The 20,884-nt window shown below is 42.8% G+C and overlaps 1 long non-coding RNA gene across 1 annotated transcript; it reads right to left on the bottom strand.

Annotated features, from left to right (window-relative positions):
• Positions 1 to 39: 39 nt before the first annotated feature.
• LOC116653186 lies at positions 40 to 20,869 on the bottom strand. Its single transcript, XR_004306651.1, has 3 exons — positions 20,739 to 20,869; positions 4,751 to 4,890; positions 40 to 4,631 (listed from the first exon to the last, which is right to left on the bottom strand). It is a non-coding gene; the product is annotated as an uncharacterized LOC116653186 (long non-coding RNA).
• Between the last annotated feature and the right edge of the window lie 15 nt (positions 20,870 to 20,884).

Genomic DNA, 20,884 nt, shown 5'->3' with positions numbered 1-20,884 from the left:
ACACAATTACTAATCATCAAGCTGCAGCTTTTAGTTATGAGCACTTGCTTGTATTAAGGGCCAGAAAAACTTCCTCTTGTTTACTGAATTACAAGCCATCATTGTATGACCTTTGAGGAGATGTTATTAAGTTAGAAGAAAGCAGGAAAGGGAGTGTAGTTCTTTGGACATTTTTTTAGTAGTTCTTGATTTTAAAGAATCGCTTTTAAAATGGATTATCTGAATAAATAATAATCTGAGAAAAACAAGAATAAAAAATTATGTTAACTTAATATTAACGTACTTTGTGTAGATGGAAGTGGCAAAGAAATATAACAAAGGCAACTAAGGAGGTCTGTGATGTAATTCTGTCTTAATCGCAATTAATCAGAGAAACTCTTTAGTGTGCCTACAGACAGTTTTCTGTGCAGGATTTTTCTGTTTAGCTTGTAAATAACAGTTTGCAGAATAAGCAGATGTGGACCCTCTCAAGGTATTTGAGTGTTTTGTCAGCCATTTCAACAGTGATAGTGTTTTATGTTCCTCCATACCTTTCACAGTATTTTCCTCTGTCAGGAAAGTTCTACACCCAAGATGTTACCTCTTGTGTATTGTAAAAGGCTGCCTCGTGATGATTTACACTAAAGGCACATCTCTTAAATGAATAATCTTAACTGGGGATGTGAGATTTTTTTCTTCTTAAATAGTAGCTATTTAGTGGAGCAATTTGTTTTGTGGACCGTCAGTTGCAATTTCTTACACTCCAAGCTGATGCCAGCCTGGTTCAGAGCCAAAAGAAGTAAAATGACTGAAGTTTACATTCTTCTGTGTTGAAGTGCCTTGATCTCAATGTGATAAAATCATGACTGCAGGAGCACAGAAGAAGAATCACATGTACAAATCACATTTCAAGTGATTTAAGGTAAGCACCGCTCTCTTTCCCTGAGACGCTTGTCAAACTAAGCATCAAGGGCTATGAACTATTGTTTTGAGCTAGCAAGCCATAGCTCTAAATTATCTCTCTGAAAGTTTGATGAAAACTCTACTCCATGGTTGAGAGGGATCTCACAAATCCTATACATACATTGGTCTTGTCTTATGCATCTTGTAGGTTTTTCCATGCAGATCATACTGCTTACTGATGTCTCTCTCTGCAGTGCTCATCTTCTGATTGCCAAGTGTGATTTGGGAATGACCATGGCAGCTTCAGTTCATCCAATGGCTTGCATTTTTTCCTCCTTCTGGTTCATGAATTGCCCAGTCTACAATAAAATAGATTCTGCTCCTATATGGTATCCTTCTTCTGCTGTCCAAAGAACAGCTTTGGCCATAACCAAGTGGTCTACACGCTGTGCAAAAGGCAGTGGAGAAAGCAAACATGAAGTGCAGCAAGGAGCCCATATGTCGTTTTTAAAATAATGAGAAACATTTCTTGTCAACTGCCTTTTAGAAATATGCACTATGTTTGTTACTAGGAAAACATGGAACCAGAAGGTTTGAAGCAAAAGTAAAGCCAGAGATTACCTTTCATTTTTAAACTTCAAACTGGATTATTTGTTTTTCAATCAGAGCACATAATTTAAGCCTTATGGAAAAAATTTAGGGATGAAAATTACAGCGAGATTATGACAGGAAGAACTATTACCCCAGGCTTGTGCAGGTAGTGAGACTTACATGCAAATACAGGAAAGGATTATGCATAACAGAGTTCAAATACCCTGTTACATTAACTTCAACATAACCTCTTTAACTCTGCTTAAGTGCTAAATGCTTAAGCATTTCTTAGTTCACTCTTAAAGGGTGATTACAGGTCTATTACATCTGTGTATCAATTATTCTAGAGGTGAAATACTAACTGTGAAAAGGTTCTGATTTGTGTTTTGAATTTATCTTTCTGTTATTAGCACACACTATTATTTATTTATGTATTTATTTATTTTCATTTAGGTTAAAGGTATTTCTACTACTATAGGCCTTTCAATATATGTAAGAATATGTAAGAAATCCAGATGAGAGACTGAACCATCCCTTGGTCTCTCTAGCGAGCTAAATAGATTGCACATACAGAACATCAAAATATTCCCAAGTCTAAGTAAAGCAGTGAAGGGAGCGCTCCGTTCCTTCATACCGAAGTACCTCTGTAGTTGTTCTACCAGTATTAACACAAAGCCACTGTGTCTTTCATTCACCCTGAAGACTCAGCTTTATGATGTACTTCTCCCTTGTCTAAAGAAGAAAGGCTGAATTGTTTGGTAAAGTATCCTTAAACATCCACTTCTTTAACCATGCCTGGATATTTTATTTGGACCATACATTTCATAACTCTCTGGTTGCCCTGTGAGTGTGTTCACCACGTGCTGTTGAGAATACAGCTGAAGAGTTGGGCTCACAAACCCAAGCAGCAAAGACAAAGCTCACTGAGTAAAGCTGGTCATTTTCACATTAACTCACCTGTAACTAGTGAAATACAGTACACTCTTGTCTGCCTGGGCTTTCATCCTTCTATCTCTGACACCATTAGGATAAAATCTCTGTTTACTTGCTGAAGGTAGTTGATAGTAAGGTGGTCATGTGAAAATCGGGAGTGTTGCATCACTAGAAATTGGTTGTTTGTACATATGCAATTATTCTAAGAAGTGGAGCTGCAATGATAACGCTGACATTGGCAGAACTGAGCAGAGGAAAAATTATTCCATGAAAGAACAAAACTGAAAGAACAAAATACATTGCATAAGAGGTGCCACTGGCAGGAGAAACAGCTTCACGTGCTTGTTAGGTACACATAAGAAAGATTAGAGCCTGTGAGGCCCACTCCATGCCTCTGTATTAGGCTCCTATCCATACCCGCCATTTTCTTTCCTCTGTGTGTGGGGACAGTTGTCTGCACTCGCTAGCCCACCCTAACTAATTGAATGCAATCGGGAAGGCTGTGGGTTCCTCATCCCTGGAGGATTTAAGGCTGGGATGGATGGATCCCTGGGCAGCCTCTGCTGAGGGGGCAGCCCTGCCCATGGCAGGGAGTTGGGATTGGGTGGGCTTTAAGGTCCCTTCCAACCCAAACCATTCTGTGTTCTGTGACAAGAAGGCAGCTGGGAAACAGTTACACGAGGAAGTGAGTTTTCAGCTGTCCTCCTCGGTGCCATACCTGCACGTCTCTTGAACACTTCCAGGGATGGTAACTTCACCACCTCCCTGGGCAGCCTGTGCCACTGCCTCACCTCTATTTCTGAGAAGAAATGTTTCCTGATATCCAACCTGAATCCCACCTGGTGCAACTTGAGTCCATTCCCTCTTATTTTACTGTTACCTGTGAGAAAAGGCTGATCCCCACCTCAGCACCACCTCCTTTTAGGCAGTTGTAGAGAGCAATAATATCTGTCCTGAGTCTCCTCCAGACTGAACAATCCCAGCTCTCCCTCAGGTCCTTCCCATAAGACATGTGTTCCAGACCCTTCATAGCTTCATTGCCCTACTCTGAAAACACTCCAGGGCCTCAGGATCTTGGCAGTTTTCATGCCAGGCTGGTCTGTTGTCATGTAATACACTGTTGGTTTATTTTCCAACTGGCTAAAGTTCCTGTTAAACTCAAGTCAGCTGTGTTTACAAATACTTCATTGTGTAATATACTAAAGATTTTTTGCAGTGTTTGAGCAGGACCAAAGATTTGCAGCTGAGAAATTTCCATGTAATATGCATTAGAAAAGTGTTACCCTAAATGAGTAATGGAAATTATTTCTGCTCCAGGAAGCAAGATGATGCTGAATTAAGGAGAGAAGAGGGTTTATCCTTTCACCCTTGTTCTGTGTCTCACCACAGCACAAGGCTGTGCCAGAACATGTTCCCACAACCTTTCAACCCGTTCAGCACAGTCTGCAACTTTCTGACTATTTCTGCGTATTGCGCTCAATGATTAAGTGCTGGGGACTGTGATAATACATCCTTTCACCAAAGGCACACAGCAGAATGCCATCTCAGCTGCTCCCAGACTGTTTTTCCAGTTACTCTTCCTAAAAATCAGATTATCAATAGATTATCCTTCTGATCATAAGGGTGTAAACTTGGAGATGCGTTATTCCTGGCTGCGACTCTCTCTCTTAGTAATCAAATATTAGTCTTGTTGACAGTATGATCTCTTCATCTAACTGAAGCCTGTTGCAGGCTGCCTTTGCCTATAACACAAATGAAGTGGCTCCGTGGCTGTGGGTGTGAAGCGAGATGGCTATTTAATTGTACAAAGCTAGAGTACACAGTGGTTTCTCTAACACCCCCAGTTGTACAGTGGCTTGTCAGCTTTGCTTAGCTTTCTTGGTCTCTTTACCAGATATAATATAGCACTTCTCATGGTTTAAGCTCGATAGAAAAAAAAACACAAAGATTTTTCCATCGCTCAGCAAGACTGGAGCACTGTGAACCCCATACATACAGCAGAGTTGCCAGTACAAGAATTAGCATTAAACCACTGTGGTTTGCCAAACTTGTTGACAGTGAAACAGAGTTTTCTAAGCTGAAGATCTGTAATGTAGCACAAATACACCATCAGAACTGGTCTTGTAATGCTGGCTGACAGCAATCAAGGAGCAGCACATCCCTGGTGACTGATAGGCAGCCAACTGACAGCTCACAACCTAAATCACCTCCATTTCATGTTGCACCTGGTGAAGAAAGGGAAACAAAACAAAAATGGTACTATAACCATCCGAGTAGAGAAGTACCCAGCACAGTAACATGGACAGGAAGTGACAAGATCAGGTACCAGACATTTGGTTCTCACCTGTGCAGAAGAACATCTTTGGCATCTTGTACTCTTAAGGAGCCTTCATCCCCTGGACATGCATGTGGGTCTTGCAGCGATGTGTCAGTATAGGAGGCAATCAGACCTTTGAGGATCTCGGAACATTTCAACATTAAGACCTGGGTCATTAAATGGAGATGTATAATTGTGGGTAGCTAGACCCTCAATCCTATCCTGCGCAGGCGAAGAGCCTCTACTCAGGGTCAGAACACAAGGCTGCTGTGTGGGTTTTTCATACAGGTTTTTCCAAACAGGTTCAGGCCGTGGGCCCACCATGTTCTCAATGGGTCTTTGCAAGCCCAAGTGCTGCCTGATAGCAGACCAAGGGTAGCTGTAGCTGAGTTTCCATGCCTTTCTTTTACCCTCCTTGCTAGGTGCTCTGCTTGGGTACCATCATCATATCATCATCGACACACTGGAAACTTTATTTCACTGGAGGGAGCTACAGAGATTGAGTTAATGAGAATAAAAATCTCAACTCTGTTCAGCTCCAGGAAAGACTAGCATCTTCAAAAAGAAGCCCTGGGTGCACTTCTGTAATATTTTAAAGGCAGAAGTCACTGGTTAATCCAACCATCAGACAGATCAATGTGTGAAAACATTTGCTGCTCTCCATGCCCTGTACTGCAACACTTTCTCATTGATCGTCTTCTATCGCTGCACAAGTCCTGCTGCACAAATCAAACATTAATATGTTAGTCTCTGCAGCACCCTATCATGGCAAAAAGATACCTTAGAAGCATTTTTCCTGCTCAACTGCAAGTACTGATGCATTTTTATATCTCTATGATCAATACTCATCTTTAAATAGGAGGGACCTGCCACCCTTCCTGTGAAAGCATTTCAAAGCATGGAGAAAGCAGGAAGCCCATGCTATGGAGAGGGGAACTGATGCCAAAAAATGGGATGCAGACAGCGTCGTGTGAACCCAACAGAAAAGCAGAAACACAGTAGATAAATGTTCTTATCTTTTTCTTGACTAATTTAAACCTCAAACCATTTGTACCACAGCAACAGCAAGAAAGCGTTCTGCTGCCTTGCAGTTTGAATGGTATTTTACATGACCACATTTGTGTGTTTCTAAAGAGAATCTTCTTTGTAGCAGACTGCAGCAGCCAGCTTCACACTTTTTCAAAGGAAAAGCTTCACCTTTGCTGTTCCTTGCCAGTACACCTCATTTAAATTGAGTCTGGCTTTTTGACGACCGCCCAAGGAGGTTTCTCTGCAATGTGAGGAGAACCACTGCACAGGGCTCGCTTGTTCCAAAGTGTGCTGGAGGGGTGCAAAGAAGTGCATTGACAGGGGAAAGAATACACAGTGCAACCCAAGAGAGCAGCCTGACCTCACCAACCACTGTACTGCTGTCCCCCGGCAGCTTTCACACAGCTGTGGTGCGTGCAGGCAGAATGGAAGCACAGCTCACAGTCCCACGCAGCCCTACTTCAAAAATGCAAGACAGAAATACCCACAGAAGAAGAAGAGGTGTACTCACAGGGCTTTAGCTAACACCAACACTTTCTTCTGCCACTTTTCTGATTCTTTTGGTAGCCTCTTGCATTTCTCAATCTGCCGCATACAGCAGGAAGCTATAGTCTGTGTATATCCTTATCACAGATGATGATTTTTGCTTAGCAAGCCTGCGAGTGAGTCATTCGCTACTCCAGATAAAGTGCTGTGCCAGGCACACTCCAAGGATACCTGTAGGTGTCTACAGGGCAAGAGCCTTGAGGCAAGCTCTCCTCTCTGCAGGGCTCTCTGCAGGTTTGTCTGACACATCTGTCCTTGTTTCTCCTCCCTTACAGTGGGAGTTGTTCCACTACACTTCACCTAATGCTGGAGGAGGCTGTCCCTTGCCATAATAATTATTATGGAGAGCGAGGGACATCTCTGGAGATGCATTTTGCAGCTCCAGCTGGTGGAGAGAGGAGAATGCATGCTGCCCCCAGATTCAGAGTGTTAATGTAACCACAGGCTTCCTGCCTTGGTGCTGGGAATGCCAGAATATGCTCAACAGTCACCTCTCACTCTTCCTAGCACTGGGGGTGATGGGGGGCCCGGGGAAGGATCACTGCAAAACAGCCTGCAAATAGTAATTCATCTATGCGAGGTCTTAAGCAAAGGTTAATTATGTTGCTTCAGTCTCATTCTAATTTGGCTACTCAAAAAATCTGTTTTCATAGAATCACAGAATTGTAGAAACACAAGGTTGGAAAATACCACTAGGATCACATAGTCCAACCATCAGCCTATCCCCACCGTGCCCACTAACGCACGTCACTCGATGCCTCATCTCCACAGTTTTTGAACACTTCCAGGGATAGTGACTCCACTTCTTCTCTCAGCAATCTATTATCAAGAAACTTAGTCTGCTACTGTTTCTATTCATCAATTTAATTTTCAGAAGTAAGAGAATAATGTCATTCTTACTTTTCACTGTATGCATGAAGAGTGAGTCAACATACGCATGAAGAGGGAAAAACTGTTTTCAGGATGGAAGGTGGTAAAATTCACAAACATTGAAATTTTGCCTTTGAATTCAAACATCTCTCACTGTACATATGTCGATCTGCTGTAGTCTGAGCCTGCAGAAGGAACTTTTAAGACCCTTGGGAAACACCAAGCCAATTACAGTCATTTCCAGTTCTCCTCACATACATTACCACATGTTTAATTGTCATCCATATGCGCACCACAATGAAAGATAATTCCTGCCCTAAGGAACTGTCAAATCTAGGTAAAGGTTGATGGAAGTGTAACGTGTTGCAGGTAAGCAACCTCCATATTTTTAAAGTATCCAATGAATCTTTAGAACATACACGCAGAATCACCTGGAACCTTGTGTGCACACAGATACCACATCTCCAAATGAGGCAGAGGCAAAACCACACACACCTTGTGTACACCATCAGTGCCTACCAATCAGTTAGCGCTCTGCACCTTCAATCTGTCTCTGGGGAACCCTCAGGCCAGCGTGAAATCTGTACACAGCCTCAAGGCTGTGGAATGCCTTAGTAGAGCACTGACACTGTGATCCTCAGGAGGAGCCCATACACCCATCCCTCGGCAAGTAAGAAGTGTGGGAATTGTGGCTGAATCCACTTTCCCCCTTTCCGTTGTGGTGGACTTAATGTGTTTGTAGAAGGAGCCTAAAGAGATAAACTGATGTTTGCAGAGATTTATCTTCTATTTTCTGCTCTAAACACAGCCTCCTCTGGAATACTGAGCCTTAAGCTGAGTCCCTTAAGGCTTTAAAGAGAATTTTGCTTAACTAATAAAATGAATAATGGCTTCAGGTTTTGGCCCTGGATGAAAACAATTGTTCTCCTTGTGACAGAAAAGAACGCTCCATCAGCATGAAGTATCTCCATGGTCACCAACACAGTAAATCATTTCATAAATCCCTGACCACTGATCTTTCAATTGCTTTGCACTTTGAAATGGATATGAGGTGTACTTTACAAAGTCCCTAGTTAGGTAACCGTCCCAGTGCAGCCATTCAGCTCTGTCTTGTTGCAACTAAGTAACTAAGGTTTGTTTTCATGGCAAAGCAGATTAGAGTGAGGCAGGAGGGAAGGAGGAGGTGAAGTGCCACCCCAGGGTACCTAATAAGGGGCAGTTCCATAGAGCTTCTGGGCTGCTGTGGGTTGGTCGGCTCAGTGACGTAGCACAGGCAGGTACACATATGAAGTGATGGGAAATACAGTAAGAACAAAGCATTGCAACTGGCCATGTTACACATCACACTTCCCTCACTCAGATATTCAGCAAAGTTCACTGGGTGTTATCACAGAAGACAAAAGCATGTCAAAAGCTGTCTTGTATTTACCACTTTTTTTTTTTTCTCCCCACATTAATGAAAGAAAAGATAATCCATATTTCTCATGCTATTCTTGTGTCAGTTAACTTGATTACATTATTTAAGGTTGATTTTTAAACATTAGTGCCTCCTGTCAGTAATTTAGCCCATTACCCCTGTGTACAGTCCATCATTTCAGTCAGACAGCATTTTGCTGCCAAAGAGAACCAAGCTGGCTTTTAAGCATAGCAGAAAGAATTTATTTCTCAAAAGCATAAGTATTGTAAATGTAGCTGTTCTTAAATTGCCCCATTTGTACAGTGAGGTGCTTCTCTCATCCTGATGCATTCCATAAAGGAACAAAGCTCTTATCCTGGATGTTCCAAAACCCACAGGCCCACTAGCATTGTAGAGCTGAGCCACATTATGTCTGAATCCCTTCGTTGCAGGCACTTCTGACATGAGAAATCCCCATGTGAGTTGATGGTGTGCATTTTCCATCCCTTCTGAAATCTGCCTTTCTGATACCCATCCCAGGGAAGGCTGGAGGGTGGACGGAATGGCTTTGTCTCCCCTCCTGGGTTGCTGAGTACCAGGAGTGGTACTGAGGCAGTGTAACCAAAGTACAGTCCTGCTGCACTGAGGAACAAATCCAGTGAGGCCTTTTGGAAGTAGGATGAAAAGATATGCATTCTGTTTTTCTTCTATGCTGTTGACCACAGCTTTACACAACAGTGCCAGGAAGGAAGTGAAGAAAGAAGCTTGCTTTGTTGCAGCTCACCAACAACTTCCTGCAGCTCCTTAGACCTGTGAGGAGGTCTTCTGAAACTCACTGTGGCAGGTAAGCACAGCGCAAGGTGATCAATGGCAACACTGACTGCACCTCAGGGTGCTTCTTCATCTCTTTAGGTCAGATGCCATGCACAAGCATCACACCTATCAACAAATAAACATGTGATATGCAAGCACCAAGGCAATGAAACAGGTTGCCCACAAAGGTGTGGATGCCCATCCCTGGAGACACTCAAGACCAGGCTGGTCAGGGCTCTGAGCAACCTGACTGAGCTGTAGGTGTCCCTGTTCATTGCAGGGGAGATAGTCTGGATGACCTTTCAACTCAAATGATTCTATGATTTTATGACTATGCTCCCACTAGTTACAAAGCAGCAACAGGCTTTGCTTGGGCAGGTGCTGAAAGTCTGATGCACAGGTGGCACTTTCCCTACCTGTGTGCCCAACTCCTTGAAGGGGAAGAGAACAGCAGATTTTGTACAGAGCAATACCAGTGTCACCTGTTGATTCAGGACATGTTCCCATTGTGTAGAACATATACTTACAGCCTCTTCCCAGGCCCCGGGGCTGCAGGACAGCTTCTTGAGGTGGCACTGGGGAGGGAAGGGGGAGAGGGAGAACTGCCAGCAACACCCCCCCACCTTCCCGGCTGTGCTGCGCCTGTTCCCATTTAAAGTTCAAAGCCTTCCACATGGCAGCTGAACGGGACACTTTCCAAAACCTACAGGAGGCTGGGAAGCAGTCCAGCATAACAAGGAGTATCCTGCCTGAAACAGAAGAAATGGCAAATAAGCATATGTGAAGAGAACCCCTTTTTGTCACAACCAGAGCTGCTGCTTTGCAAACAACTTCCTCCTCACTTGCAGGAGCACTTGCAGCCCACCTTTGTGAGGTGAGGCTGAAGCAGCCCAAGGGCTGTCAGTAGCCATCCACCCTCTCCATGTTGTTCTGTTCCTACCTCGTGATCCTGCTCTCAGCAAAACTAACCCTTTTGTCAGCCTCCCCCAGTCCCAGGCCTAACAAGCTCCTGCAGTGCCCTGCAGATGAGTTTATTTGTGGGATAAAGACTCATCACAAATATGACTTTTATAGGACTAAACCTTATAGTTCGCCTTGAAGTCCTAACTACATTTTCTTTCCAGCCAAATCCCTTTCTGTCTAGCTCCTGAGCTCAGATTCAGACTCCATTTCCTGTGGCTTTGTCTTGGCTGGGTTTTGTGCTCTTTTTCTTTTCTTAATCCTTCAGCCTTATTTTGCTGTATTTTTTCTTTGCCTGTAGCGGCGTTTGTATAACCAGGCTTTAGCACAGCACTGAATTGGAAGCATCGCCAGTCGACCTCTGAGCAGGCAGTGCTTGTCCATGGGCATAGGAAGTGGCAGAAAGAAGCTCTCTAAACTTTTATAATGCACCACATTTGCAGACAGGACTTTCAATCATTATTTTTAAGAATGGTGAGATCTCATGTCATAGAAATTTCAGGCACAGACTTCGTGAGTTACAAACATACCAAAATCAGCTCCTCCTCATCAGCAGAGCCAAAGCCTTTTTGCTGCTCTGCACTTCAGTCCCTGTAGCGGCTGTAATAACACCCGGTTCAGAGCAGCACGAGGCTCCTGCTTTGCATACAACAATGAAAAGCCAAAGGACATTGTGGGCCAGCGCTTCTGGCAAGGCACCCATATGATAATTAAACAGCAGCAGCCACATATCTGTCGGCTCAGGAATGGCATACTTTCCTGGTGAGCTGGCAGTGGCAGGTAATAAAGTTTGCGCACTCACCCTCCAGTACTAACAGAGCTGCTGGGAGGGCCTCTCCTCCCAAAGGAATGCTGGAGCAGGCACGGAGAGAGGCTGTGGGCAGCAGCGCTGGGCAGACGGTGGCTGCACACTCAGCACGCACATGGTGAGCAGAGCCACACATGCTTCCGGTCAGCTCCTGGATGCTGCTGGTAGGGTAGGCAGGATCCTTCCCACTCAAACAAGGCAGGGACCACCTTGCTTTCAGCAGTGTTTGGACCACTCGTTCTCATTCTTGTTAAAGAGAGACTGTTGTAAATATGTGTACGAGCCCCATTGTTTTTTTCTCAATATAAAATCCTCCCCACTAATTCACAAGTTCTTAGCCAACATCTCATTGATTACTGCTGCTGTATCTCCTCCTAAACAGATGAAGTATTTCAAGTGTTCTGGAGAAAAGTATGTCCCTTCTCTGCACTGACGTGTGCAGAAATGCTTCTCATACTTTCTGGACCTCACTTATCTTTCCCAAGGGCTGAGGCATGACGATCCCGGGTTATTCTTTTCCCTGGCACTCAGGACTGTGCCTGTGCTCTGCTCAGGAGGTGAGGGAGGTCACAATCTTCCCTGACGTTTTGCTGAAGTTCCAGTATCTCAGTCGTGTTATGAATTATAATGTTACCAATTGTTTCAGAACAGAGTTTTACAGCCTTATAATATTTACAGACTTTACTGCATATCATCTAAGTGCTCCTTTCAGCTCCTTTGAAGCAAGGAATACAGTATAAATGCCTAAAATCTCAGGAGCTGCAATGGTTTAGGACTCATGAAAAGATGGTTATTATTTCCTTCAGGAACTTCATGTTTCTGGGATATTCTTAACATCAAGCTCTTGCATCCCTTGGATACTCAAAGCTCCCGAGGGACCTGGCGAAGTTACAGCCCAGCCAAGTCCACTTATTCCCACAGTTTGCTTTCCACACCTCATTAAAAAAGTGATCCAAGATTTCTCTTCAAAGCTTCAGCAGCCCTGCACACTGAAAAGAAACCTTTGGGAAACAAACCAGCACACACCGTTAAGTGCACACAGTACTCTGAGAAGGATTATTTGACAATACAGAAGAATTTCAATGCAAAAACTAAAAGAGAAAGAAATATCTCAGAAAACCAATAGCAGAAGCTCTTTTGACTCCAAACAAGATCCCCGGGTCTTCAAGGATTCATTTGTGCTTATATAAGTTCTTCTACTTCAGTTAATCCAGCGCAGTGCAGTAAGCCTTTCTGGCATGGCAACAGTTATACTAGTGTGGTTCAGTCCAGTTGTACGAAGCAAAACAGACTATACTGGCATGAACACCTTTGCACTCTGTACGTGGAGTGCAATGTTTTGTTGGCAATGCACAAATCAACAGCAAAATCATATTCTACATGATAAAACCTCAGTGTCAACTAAATATAAATGCCAACCAAAGCTATTTCTGTATGAACATGCTTATTTATTTCCCTTGGAGATCTCTTTACCACCCCTCCCTCCCCCTTTGCCTTTCCTGCTGTACCTCCATGCATCTCCTCAGCTCCCAAACCTCTCCCCAGGCCAAGATCCAGCCTGGGCTCTTCCAGTCCTCTCACAGTGCTCAAGGATCCCACTGACTGGTTTGGTCATTTAAATTTCAGGTTTCCTCCCCACGCATCCTCTACTTTCCTATCAGAGGTGACCAAACCAGTTGCAGTAGGCAGCCAAAACAAGCCCAGTTATTCCAGCAGGACAGGTGGGTGTTAGGCAGCACAGGTACTTGCCTATTCCCACATTTTCATACAGGAAGATAGGGAATGAATGCAATCTATGAGAGGTACAATTTTTGTCTTGCCATCAGGTTGCCTCATTGGCCTATTTTCCATTGCAAAGAGGTTTCCCTAAGAATTGACCTTATTTTTCCCCACACAGATTTTCTCAGAGGCTCTGGCACATTGCTATTTACCAGATATTTGAATGTGACTTTGCAGCCACTGCACAGGAGAGCCACTTATACTCAGTGATGTTGTCTCTGCAGGTAGAAAGAGTAGGTATCAAAATGCTTCAGAGCATTGCTCAGGGAACAACCCGAGCCCAGAAAACCCCTTCTCACCCCAAACACCTCCAAGCTTGCATCTCTGCAAGCAGGGAAGCAGAGGAGTGAACAGCGGTGGCTGCAGTGGGATTTTGATTCCTGGGTGTAGGCCGTGCAAACAAGCTAAAAACAAACCAAGGAAAGACTGTAGCTGATGTGAGTGTTAAAAGGAAAAAGCCAAGCTTAGAAATCTGCCTTTCTTCATGTTTACTCAGCTTGAGTGAGGACAGACGAGCTGCAAAGAACACGAGTGGAAGTAGGAACTGGAACACTGCATTGATTCAACCATTAGCCTGAATCCTGCAGTGACCCAGATTGCAAAGATTAAAAGTGCCACAATCCTTGAACTAATGAAGTAGGTAAGTGGATAGGGCTTAATGGCGGTGTGATACTTAGGTTACAGTCTGTGTAAAGTTTGAATCAAAAAGAAGCTCCTTCACTGTCTGATGAACTTACTTTTCCTCCTTCCCAGCCTGGATGGAACTGGCATTTACACCCATGTAAAGTCTTGATCCTCATAGAGAAATGCAACAGCACAGAAATTACTCCACTTTTTACCATCAGGTCTTTTTCTCTTTCTGTCAAGTGACATCTAATAAAGTTATATGACAGTGGTAGAGACAGAAAACAAGGCACCGGCAGCGCTTGTTATCAAATGGAAAAACATGTCACTGTTGTGGTGAATGTGGAATCTGTAGAAAAGCCTGTAGCTCTGCCACACTGCTTTGATAACAAAAGCAAAATAGACACTGAGCTGATTGGCTGCTGCTTAATGAAGGAAAAGGGTGCAAGAGAGTCCCTTCGAAATTCAGATAACCCAGAAATGTACCACTATCTCTAAGCCTCTGCCTCAGCAGGCAGAAGCAGACAGAGCTTGTGGCAATAGCTGTATCAGTAGAGAGCAAAATGATGACTGCCTCTGGTGCAGAAGGCATTTCAGAGCTGGCTGTCTCAGTGACACTCTCTGTCCATTTTTGCATCAGCCTGACCTCATGCACTGGGAGAGGCTTCTTGTCAAGGACTGTAAAATAAGTGTTCAAGGACCAAAAAAGATTATTTTTTTTCCCCCGTTTTGTTCAGGAAAGGAGAAATCATGGGGTGTGTTGTATTACAGTAGGGCTGTCTAATGGGAGACAGGATAACAGCTCTAGAGCACTTTTGTAGACCAGCTCTAACTCCCCCTGAGCCCTGTGGACAGGAGCATATGGATCTCTTTGGGCATTGCTGCTGGACATCCCCATGTTACTACCTGCATCTCTGCCAACACTGCTTACAGAATAAATAGCTGGCAGATCCCCTCTAATTCCTACAGGGAAGCCCATCATCTGAGGTGTGAATATGGCTGCCAGCCTGGTATGTACTGGCCCTTTGTAACCAGAGAAGTAGAAACTGCCATTAGTTGCTTATCTCACAAGTCTTAATTTTAAAGAATGCATCTCTCCCAGTCACAATAAAAATGATTATTACAGCAGAAACTGTGGAGTTAGATGAGTAAATAGTAACCATCTGACTCATTTCCTAACTCAGAGATGTCTGAAACCCATGTTATCAAGTCACAGAGCAAAATATTCTCTCTCAACATTTCCACCTTTTCTCTTTATCGTACATAAAGAGAAAAAATACTGCAGTGAACAGGCTCTGTGACAGTGTCTTCCTAGGTCCATTTCTATATAAAACTGCACTTTGTGTTACCTACAAACATATCACATCCTAAAGAGCAATGTGCACGTAGGGGGTTGGTCTGTAATGCACCTTCCTGAATTGTTGGCACCACATAACCCTCGATTTCTGTAGTTTGGTTATCCTTTATCATAATGGTCAGATGAATCAGGATTGATTTTAAAGCAAAATTGCCATGCTGTAAGGAAGGTAGATCTTTAATAAGTAAGTAGGGTGTGAATTAGAAGAAACCACAAAATGAGAGAATTGTGGTTTTGCTCTTGAGCAAACTTACTCAGTTCACTGAGTATTTCAGTAACACAGTATTACATATCAAGGTCTTCATTAAGTTGATCTACAGACATTACCAGAACTCGAGCCGGCCATTTCATAGGTGATACAGGTGTGAGTTATTAAGTAGTCTTCCAAGGTTACCATGAACACACTGGAACAGGTTGCACAAGGAGGCTGTGGATGCCCCATCCCTGCAGGCATTCAAGGCCAGGCCGGATGTGGCTCTGGGCAGCCTGGTCTGCTGGTTGGCGACCCTGCACATAGCAGGGGGGTTGAAAGGATCACTGTGGTCCTTTTCAACACAGGCCATTCTATGTTTCTATGATTCTATGAAATCAGTTTTTCCTGGTATATATTGATGGAGGGATCTGTTAAGAAGTTGACTGTCTTGTAATCAAGAGTGAGCCACTAAAGCACAGAACTCTTGCTAATTATGTGAAAGAGCCCAAAAATGTCTGTGGCCCATGCAATTCCTGTGAAATTCCTGGCTGCTGTTAGCATGACTGTGCATACACAGCCTGCTCAGTACAAGTGCAATAGCCTTTCATCCAAGGTGACACAGTCCACCTTTCTCCATTCTGTTTTACTGTATCTCTCACTGATGGAAATTTTAACTCCTTCTGACTCCAGCTGTTCAATTGTTTCTCTTAAACACCAGTCCCTTATCCTCCCCTGCTCACTGAGAACCAGGAGCTAAAAGAACACACCTTCAGCCTGTCAATAAACTGCCTCTCTCCGATGACTGTAGAGGGAGCATAGATCCCTAATTCAGGCACCTCAGTGCTGTAAGATAACTATCTATGCGTTCAGGCAGTTAATTCATGTGGGCCTAAAGCATATATCCTTTGGTGCAGTTATTGTATTTATGTGGACTTTTCCAATGCCCAGGATGGTGGGCCTGGAGCTATCCTGGAATATATATAAAAATAACCACATGCAGGTTATATGCGTGGTGTAGAAGTGCAGCCTCACAAGCCTTCATAGAAAAATTGTCCTAGACAAATGATCCCTCACAGAATCAGGTGAATTATCATCTCAGAGCCCCACAGCCAGATACAGGTTTCATGAAAAGCAAATACGCTAGGTCTTCAAAAGCTGCCAATCTGGATCCTAGATTCTCCTCTCTGAGCCAACACACAAGTGAGCAGTCAATTAGGAATGCTCTCCGTGGACCATTATCGGTTGTGAGAAGGCATCAATATTAAACATCATGGAGTGTTGTCACCACAATGGGTAGGAGTACTACATTCATCTACATTTTATTGGGTCCTGGACTCACATCTGTTTCTTTCCCATACAGTTTTTGTACACTGTGCCAGTGAGCACAGCCCAGGGATTTTATTTGTTTAAAACCTGCTTGCAGCCATGAGGTTTTCAAATTCACACTTCTTTTCAAACGCTGAAACAACACTCTGGAATGACATATCACAAAAGCAAGGCTGCTTTCCAGAAGGAAAAAAAAAATATATATATATATATATATATATATATAAAAAAGACAAAAATGGGCAGCTGTGAAAGCAGAAGGAAAATGGTGCCAGGTAATCACATCAGCAATCAGAAAAAGCAGTCAGAAAAAGTACAAGAGCTCTTTCAGTCCACAAAACGTTCAAAGGAGAGCAGCAGTATTCAGTGGTGACTCCACAATGGCACTGTTCTACAGATGCTTTGTTCTTCTCCTTTAAGTATGGATTTAATGTTGAACATGGCAGTTCCCTGTCAGAATATGAGGAACTAACATTTCTATCTGTATTTAATTTTTTCAGGACTTTAAGCAAACAAACCTAACAGCTGAATATAGAATATACTTTCCATTTCTACGATCCCATTTCTTCCTATCCCAGCCTTTCACAGCTGGCGATGGCTCAGTGTGAAGATACCACTGTCTTCTCTTTTCAAAAGAGGTGAGATGCAGTCTCCTACTGATTGGCACAGATACATATATTCAGACCTTTTCTCTGAGCTATTGGTTCTTCCTTCTGTGCTGTCCAGACATGGTAGCAGGAATCTCAAACTTAGTTATCTTGCAATTTTCCCTCCTTAATAATGTTCTGACTTCTTGTTCCCTGTACAAAATTGTGGCAATGCTACCACTGGCTGTGTTTGGTTCTGAATGACACTGATTGCAGCAAACAGTGAAAGCTGCCTGTTCATTCTGGCCATAGAGATAAGCCAGGAAAAAGAAAGTGTGGATTTTACTATCATAAGTACCACGTGTACTGCAGATTCTGTAAGAAATACCAATTTTCACACTGGAAATCTACTCTTAATGAAAACATTACTCCAAGATAAACTAATAATTGTGAATAATCGTCTGCATGTAATGTTGAGTAGGTAGCTGTGTAATACTATGCAGACAAGGCTGATTAGACAAGAAAATGTGTTCATGTGGCATGTAGACTAGCTGCATATACTATGGAACTGATATTTCCTGTTGTGCATAAAGCCAAATTCAAACACTCAAGATCCACAAGGCAACACTGGGAAGTGATAATGGTTCTTCCATAGTCACACAGCTATGTAATTTAGAAACTTCACCAAACACTGCTAGTCCTACTATGAATTTGGAAATGCTGTATAATGAAAACAAAGCAATTTGGGGTATCCAGCATATATATCTTCCTAAAACAGGTTTTGTTTAGAATAACTGGCAGGTTCAACTTAAGAGCATATATTAAAGGACTTGAGGTGGAGAGGACAAGGAATGTTATAGAAGTCAGCAAGGCTCGGACCTGTCTCCTTTGTTACCCTAGATCTGCAAGGGAGTCATGGTGGCAGCTCCCACCCATCTGGGGAACAGTGTCCGTGTGGCTCTTCAGGGGCAGCTGTGGTAGCCAAGTTTTACACACTCAAAGGAGAGGTCCCATGGTGCTCCAGGGTAGTCGTGGTGCCTAGGGCTGGGCATGGATGAGGTGTAGTTCAGACTGGGGCTGAGTGTCCTGGGGATATGGCTTGAAAGTCTAGACTCTAGAGTCTTGTAGGTTTGATGGTGATGGATGGCTGTGATCAATACTGCATTCCTCAAGATCTCCTTAGCTCCAGTCTCACACTGACCCATGTGGTAACATATAAAATGGAGGTCATATGATTACTTCCCTTAAAAACCTGGTGTTAGCTGTATATTTGCCTGCTTCCTTGAGGAAATGGGATTTATGCAACCACATAATCTGTTGGGTATACCCCTACAATAAATCCTTAGTCTGTTGGCCAATTTTAATCATATTTGACAGAAGGGTGGGGGTCTTAAAAATAAAAGCTCTTCTCAATGTCATGAAAATCATCACATGGTTTGTAGTCAGGAGACTACAGCAGTTATCTCAGCATGATAATAGATTGCTGGGCGAGCTCAACAGCCATGGGGTTTTTGGCCAGCCTGTGCATGCATCTTTGTTGGACAGTTGACGTGCAACAGACCTCAGAGTCAGCCAAAGAACTGTCTGTATTCTGTTTGAAAGAGCACTGAAGTACTGGGAAGGCTGTAGGGATTCAAAGAGGACAATTCTGGTTTGTAAGATGCTGTAGGACACTGGGCACCTACCTGTAATGAAGCAGGCTGCATGAGTACTGATGCCTCACTTGCTGCTTTTTTCTATAAATTAGTCAATAGAAAATCCTTGCTAAAGATCACAACAGAGATGATGCTTGCAAGAACATGCTGTCAAAAGCCAATATTCTTAAGTCTAATAGTTTCAAATGCATCGTACTTTGACACTGTGTCATGACAATATTATACCATTCTAAAATAATTTGATGCTCACATTATTTGCAGAATAACGTTCTGAAGATCTCATTAAGCAAACAAACAAACTACCAATTTACTATGATGTGGAATTTTTCATGTTGAAATTTTCATTCAAAAAGGCCTCCAACTCACATGCAGAAATAAATGAAAGCTGAGCAACACAAAAATACAGAATCAAAGAATGGCTTGAGTTGGAAGGGACCTTAAAGATCATCTAGTTCCAACCTCTGCCCTCTGCTGTGGGCAGCATACATAATTTTCTGCTGTTTTCTGTTTGTGAAGATGAACAAACATCTTAGAAAACTGGTCTTCTTGATGGGAGCATTAAGAGAAACGGCTGAGCTACTACAACATTTGCCATATTGTTTTCAGTATTTGAAAATATCATAAAAATGTCTATTTCCTTACTTTCCCCATCCTCATCAGCATCTTCTGCACAGAAGCACTCTAATCATCAGGAAAACAGCACACCTTACAGTAATAACAACTAATGAATGTGGTCTGTGCTCCTGGGAAAGCCCAGATAAGTCAATTCTTGTCAGGTTTGTTCAGGAGGAAGTGAAATGGAAAGTTTCAAAATCTGTATGACAACCCCAGAAGTAACATACTGATTATTTTAACCATTTGTTAACTAGAATTGGGAAAGAATGGTTTCTTTTCTGTAGAAGAAACTGAGGCCAATATTAGAATCATAGAATCATAGAATGACCTGGGTTGGAAGGGACCTCAAGGATCATGAAGTTCCAACCCCCCTGCCACCAAACTTCCATAATTACTAGATCAGATTGCCCAGGGCCCCATCCAACCTGGCCCCGAACACCTCCAAGGATGGGGATTAATTTGTTCATTTTTGTTTGAGGAAGGAAATAGTCCTGTGTTTTTGAATGCAAAAGAAGTGAAGCAACAGGAGACATAGTCTTTGCTCACAAATTGGAATCTCTTTAGTAGATAGCATTCTGCCCAATGTTATCTATTATTTTATTTTTATTTTTTTTACCAGTGCCAGACTGATTGTATCTCTGTGGCTGTGGCCATCACTTTCCGACTGCCCTATCTCAGTTTCTCTTTTTTTGTGTGTGCCTTCACATATCCACAAACTTTAACCAAAGAGCAATCAAACTTCTTTATAAGCTTCTGTTTTGGTTCCTATTTCAGTTACTTGGCCCATAAAAGATCCCTTTTCCTACCAAGATATTAAAAATTTACCTTAAACTTATTTAGACTATTTACTACTTACTACCTACTTCTCTGAATGCTCAGTTAACAGACACAGCAAAATGATAGCAGCTTGCAATCTGGTTAAAGACACTCAGCACAACACATTCTACAGAGGGTTTCAGCTCTGGTCTGTGGTGCTAAGAGCAACATTAAATCACATAGCACTACAGTTCCTACAGTGAAAGATTGTTTGCAGTAAGAAGAGGTCAAGGAAAACAGCAAGTGTCATACAGTAAATATGGGGGGTAGGCAGAAAAATAAACGACTTGAGAAAAGACTGGAGAAATTGACATATTTTCAACAAATGTTAATCAGTATAATTTCAGTGGAGGCAACAAACTCTTATGTAGTGGAGCTTAGAAATTGGTCCAAAACAATTATTAGAAAATAGGTCAGTAGTGAAAGAACAACAGTGAAAATAAATACATTTATTTTATTTAATCTTGTTCCACTTTGAATTATACAGCAAAATAGTTTAAATAATGTGCTTATTGGTGCTCAGGTGAAGAGGACATTCTAATATTAGAGTGAACTACATCACCTCACCCCTCCAAGTGCTGCTGACAGACTCCTCTCATGATCTGCGCAAACTTCAAGTAACTTCAGACCCAAGGTCCTACCTGTCAAAAGCAGAAAGTGGCTGGGCCATGCTACCCTGTATCCAAGCTGTGACAAGCAAAGAGCCAGCACATGAGAAGGCTTCTTTCCTAGTGAAAGAACAGTCAGACAAATTGAGCAAAATACACATGGGTTGTGCAGTTTGGAA

Source organism: Coturnix japonica, chromosome 3 (assembly GCF_001577835.2).
Source record: "Coturnix japonica isolate 7356 chromosome 3, Coturnix japonica 2.1, whole genome shotgun sequence".
NCBI classification, from domain to species: domain Eukaryota; kingdom Metazoa; phylum Chordata; class Aves; order Galliformes; family Phasianidae; genus Coturnix; species Coturnix japonica.
This window is presented reverse-complemented; position numbering and strand designations above follow the sequence as displayed.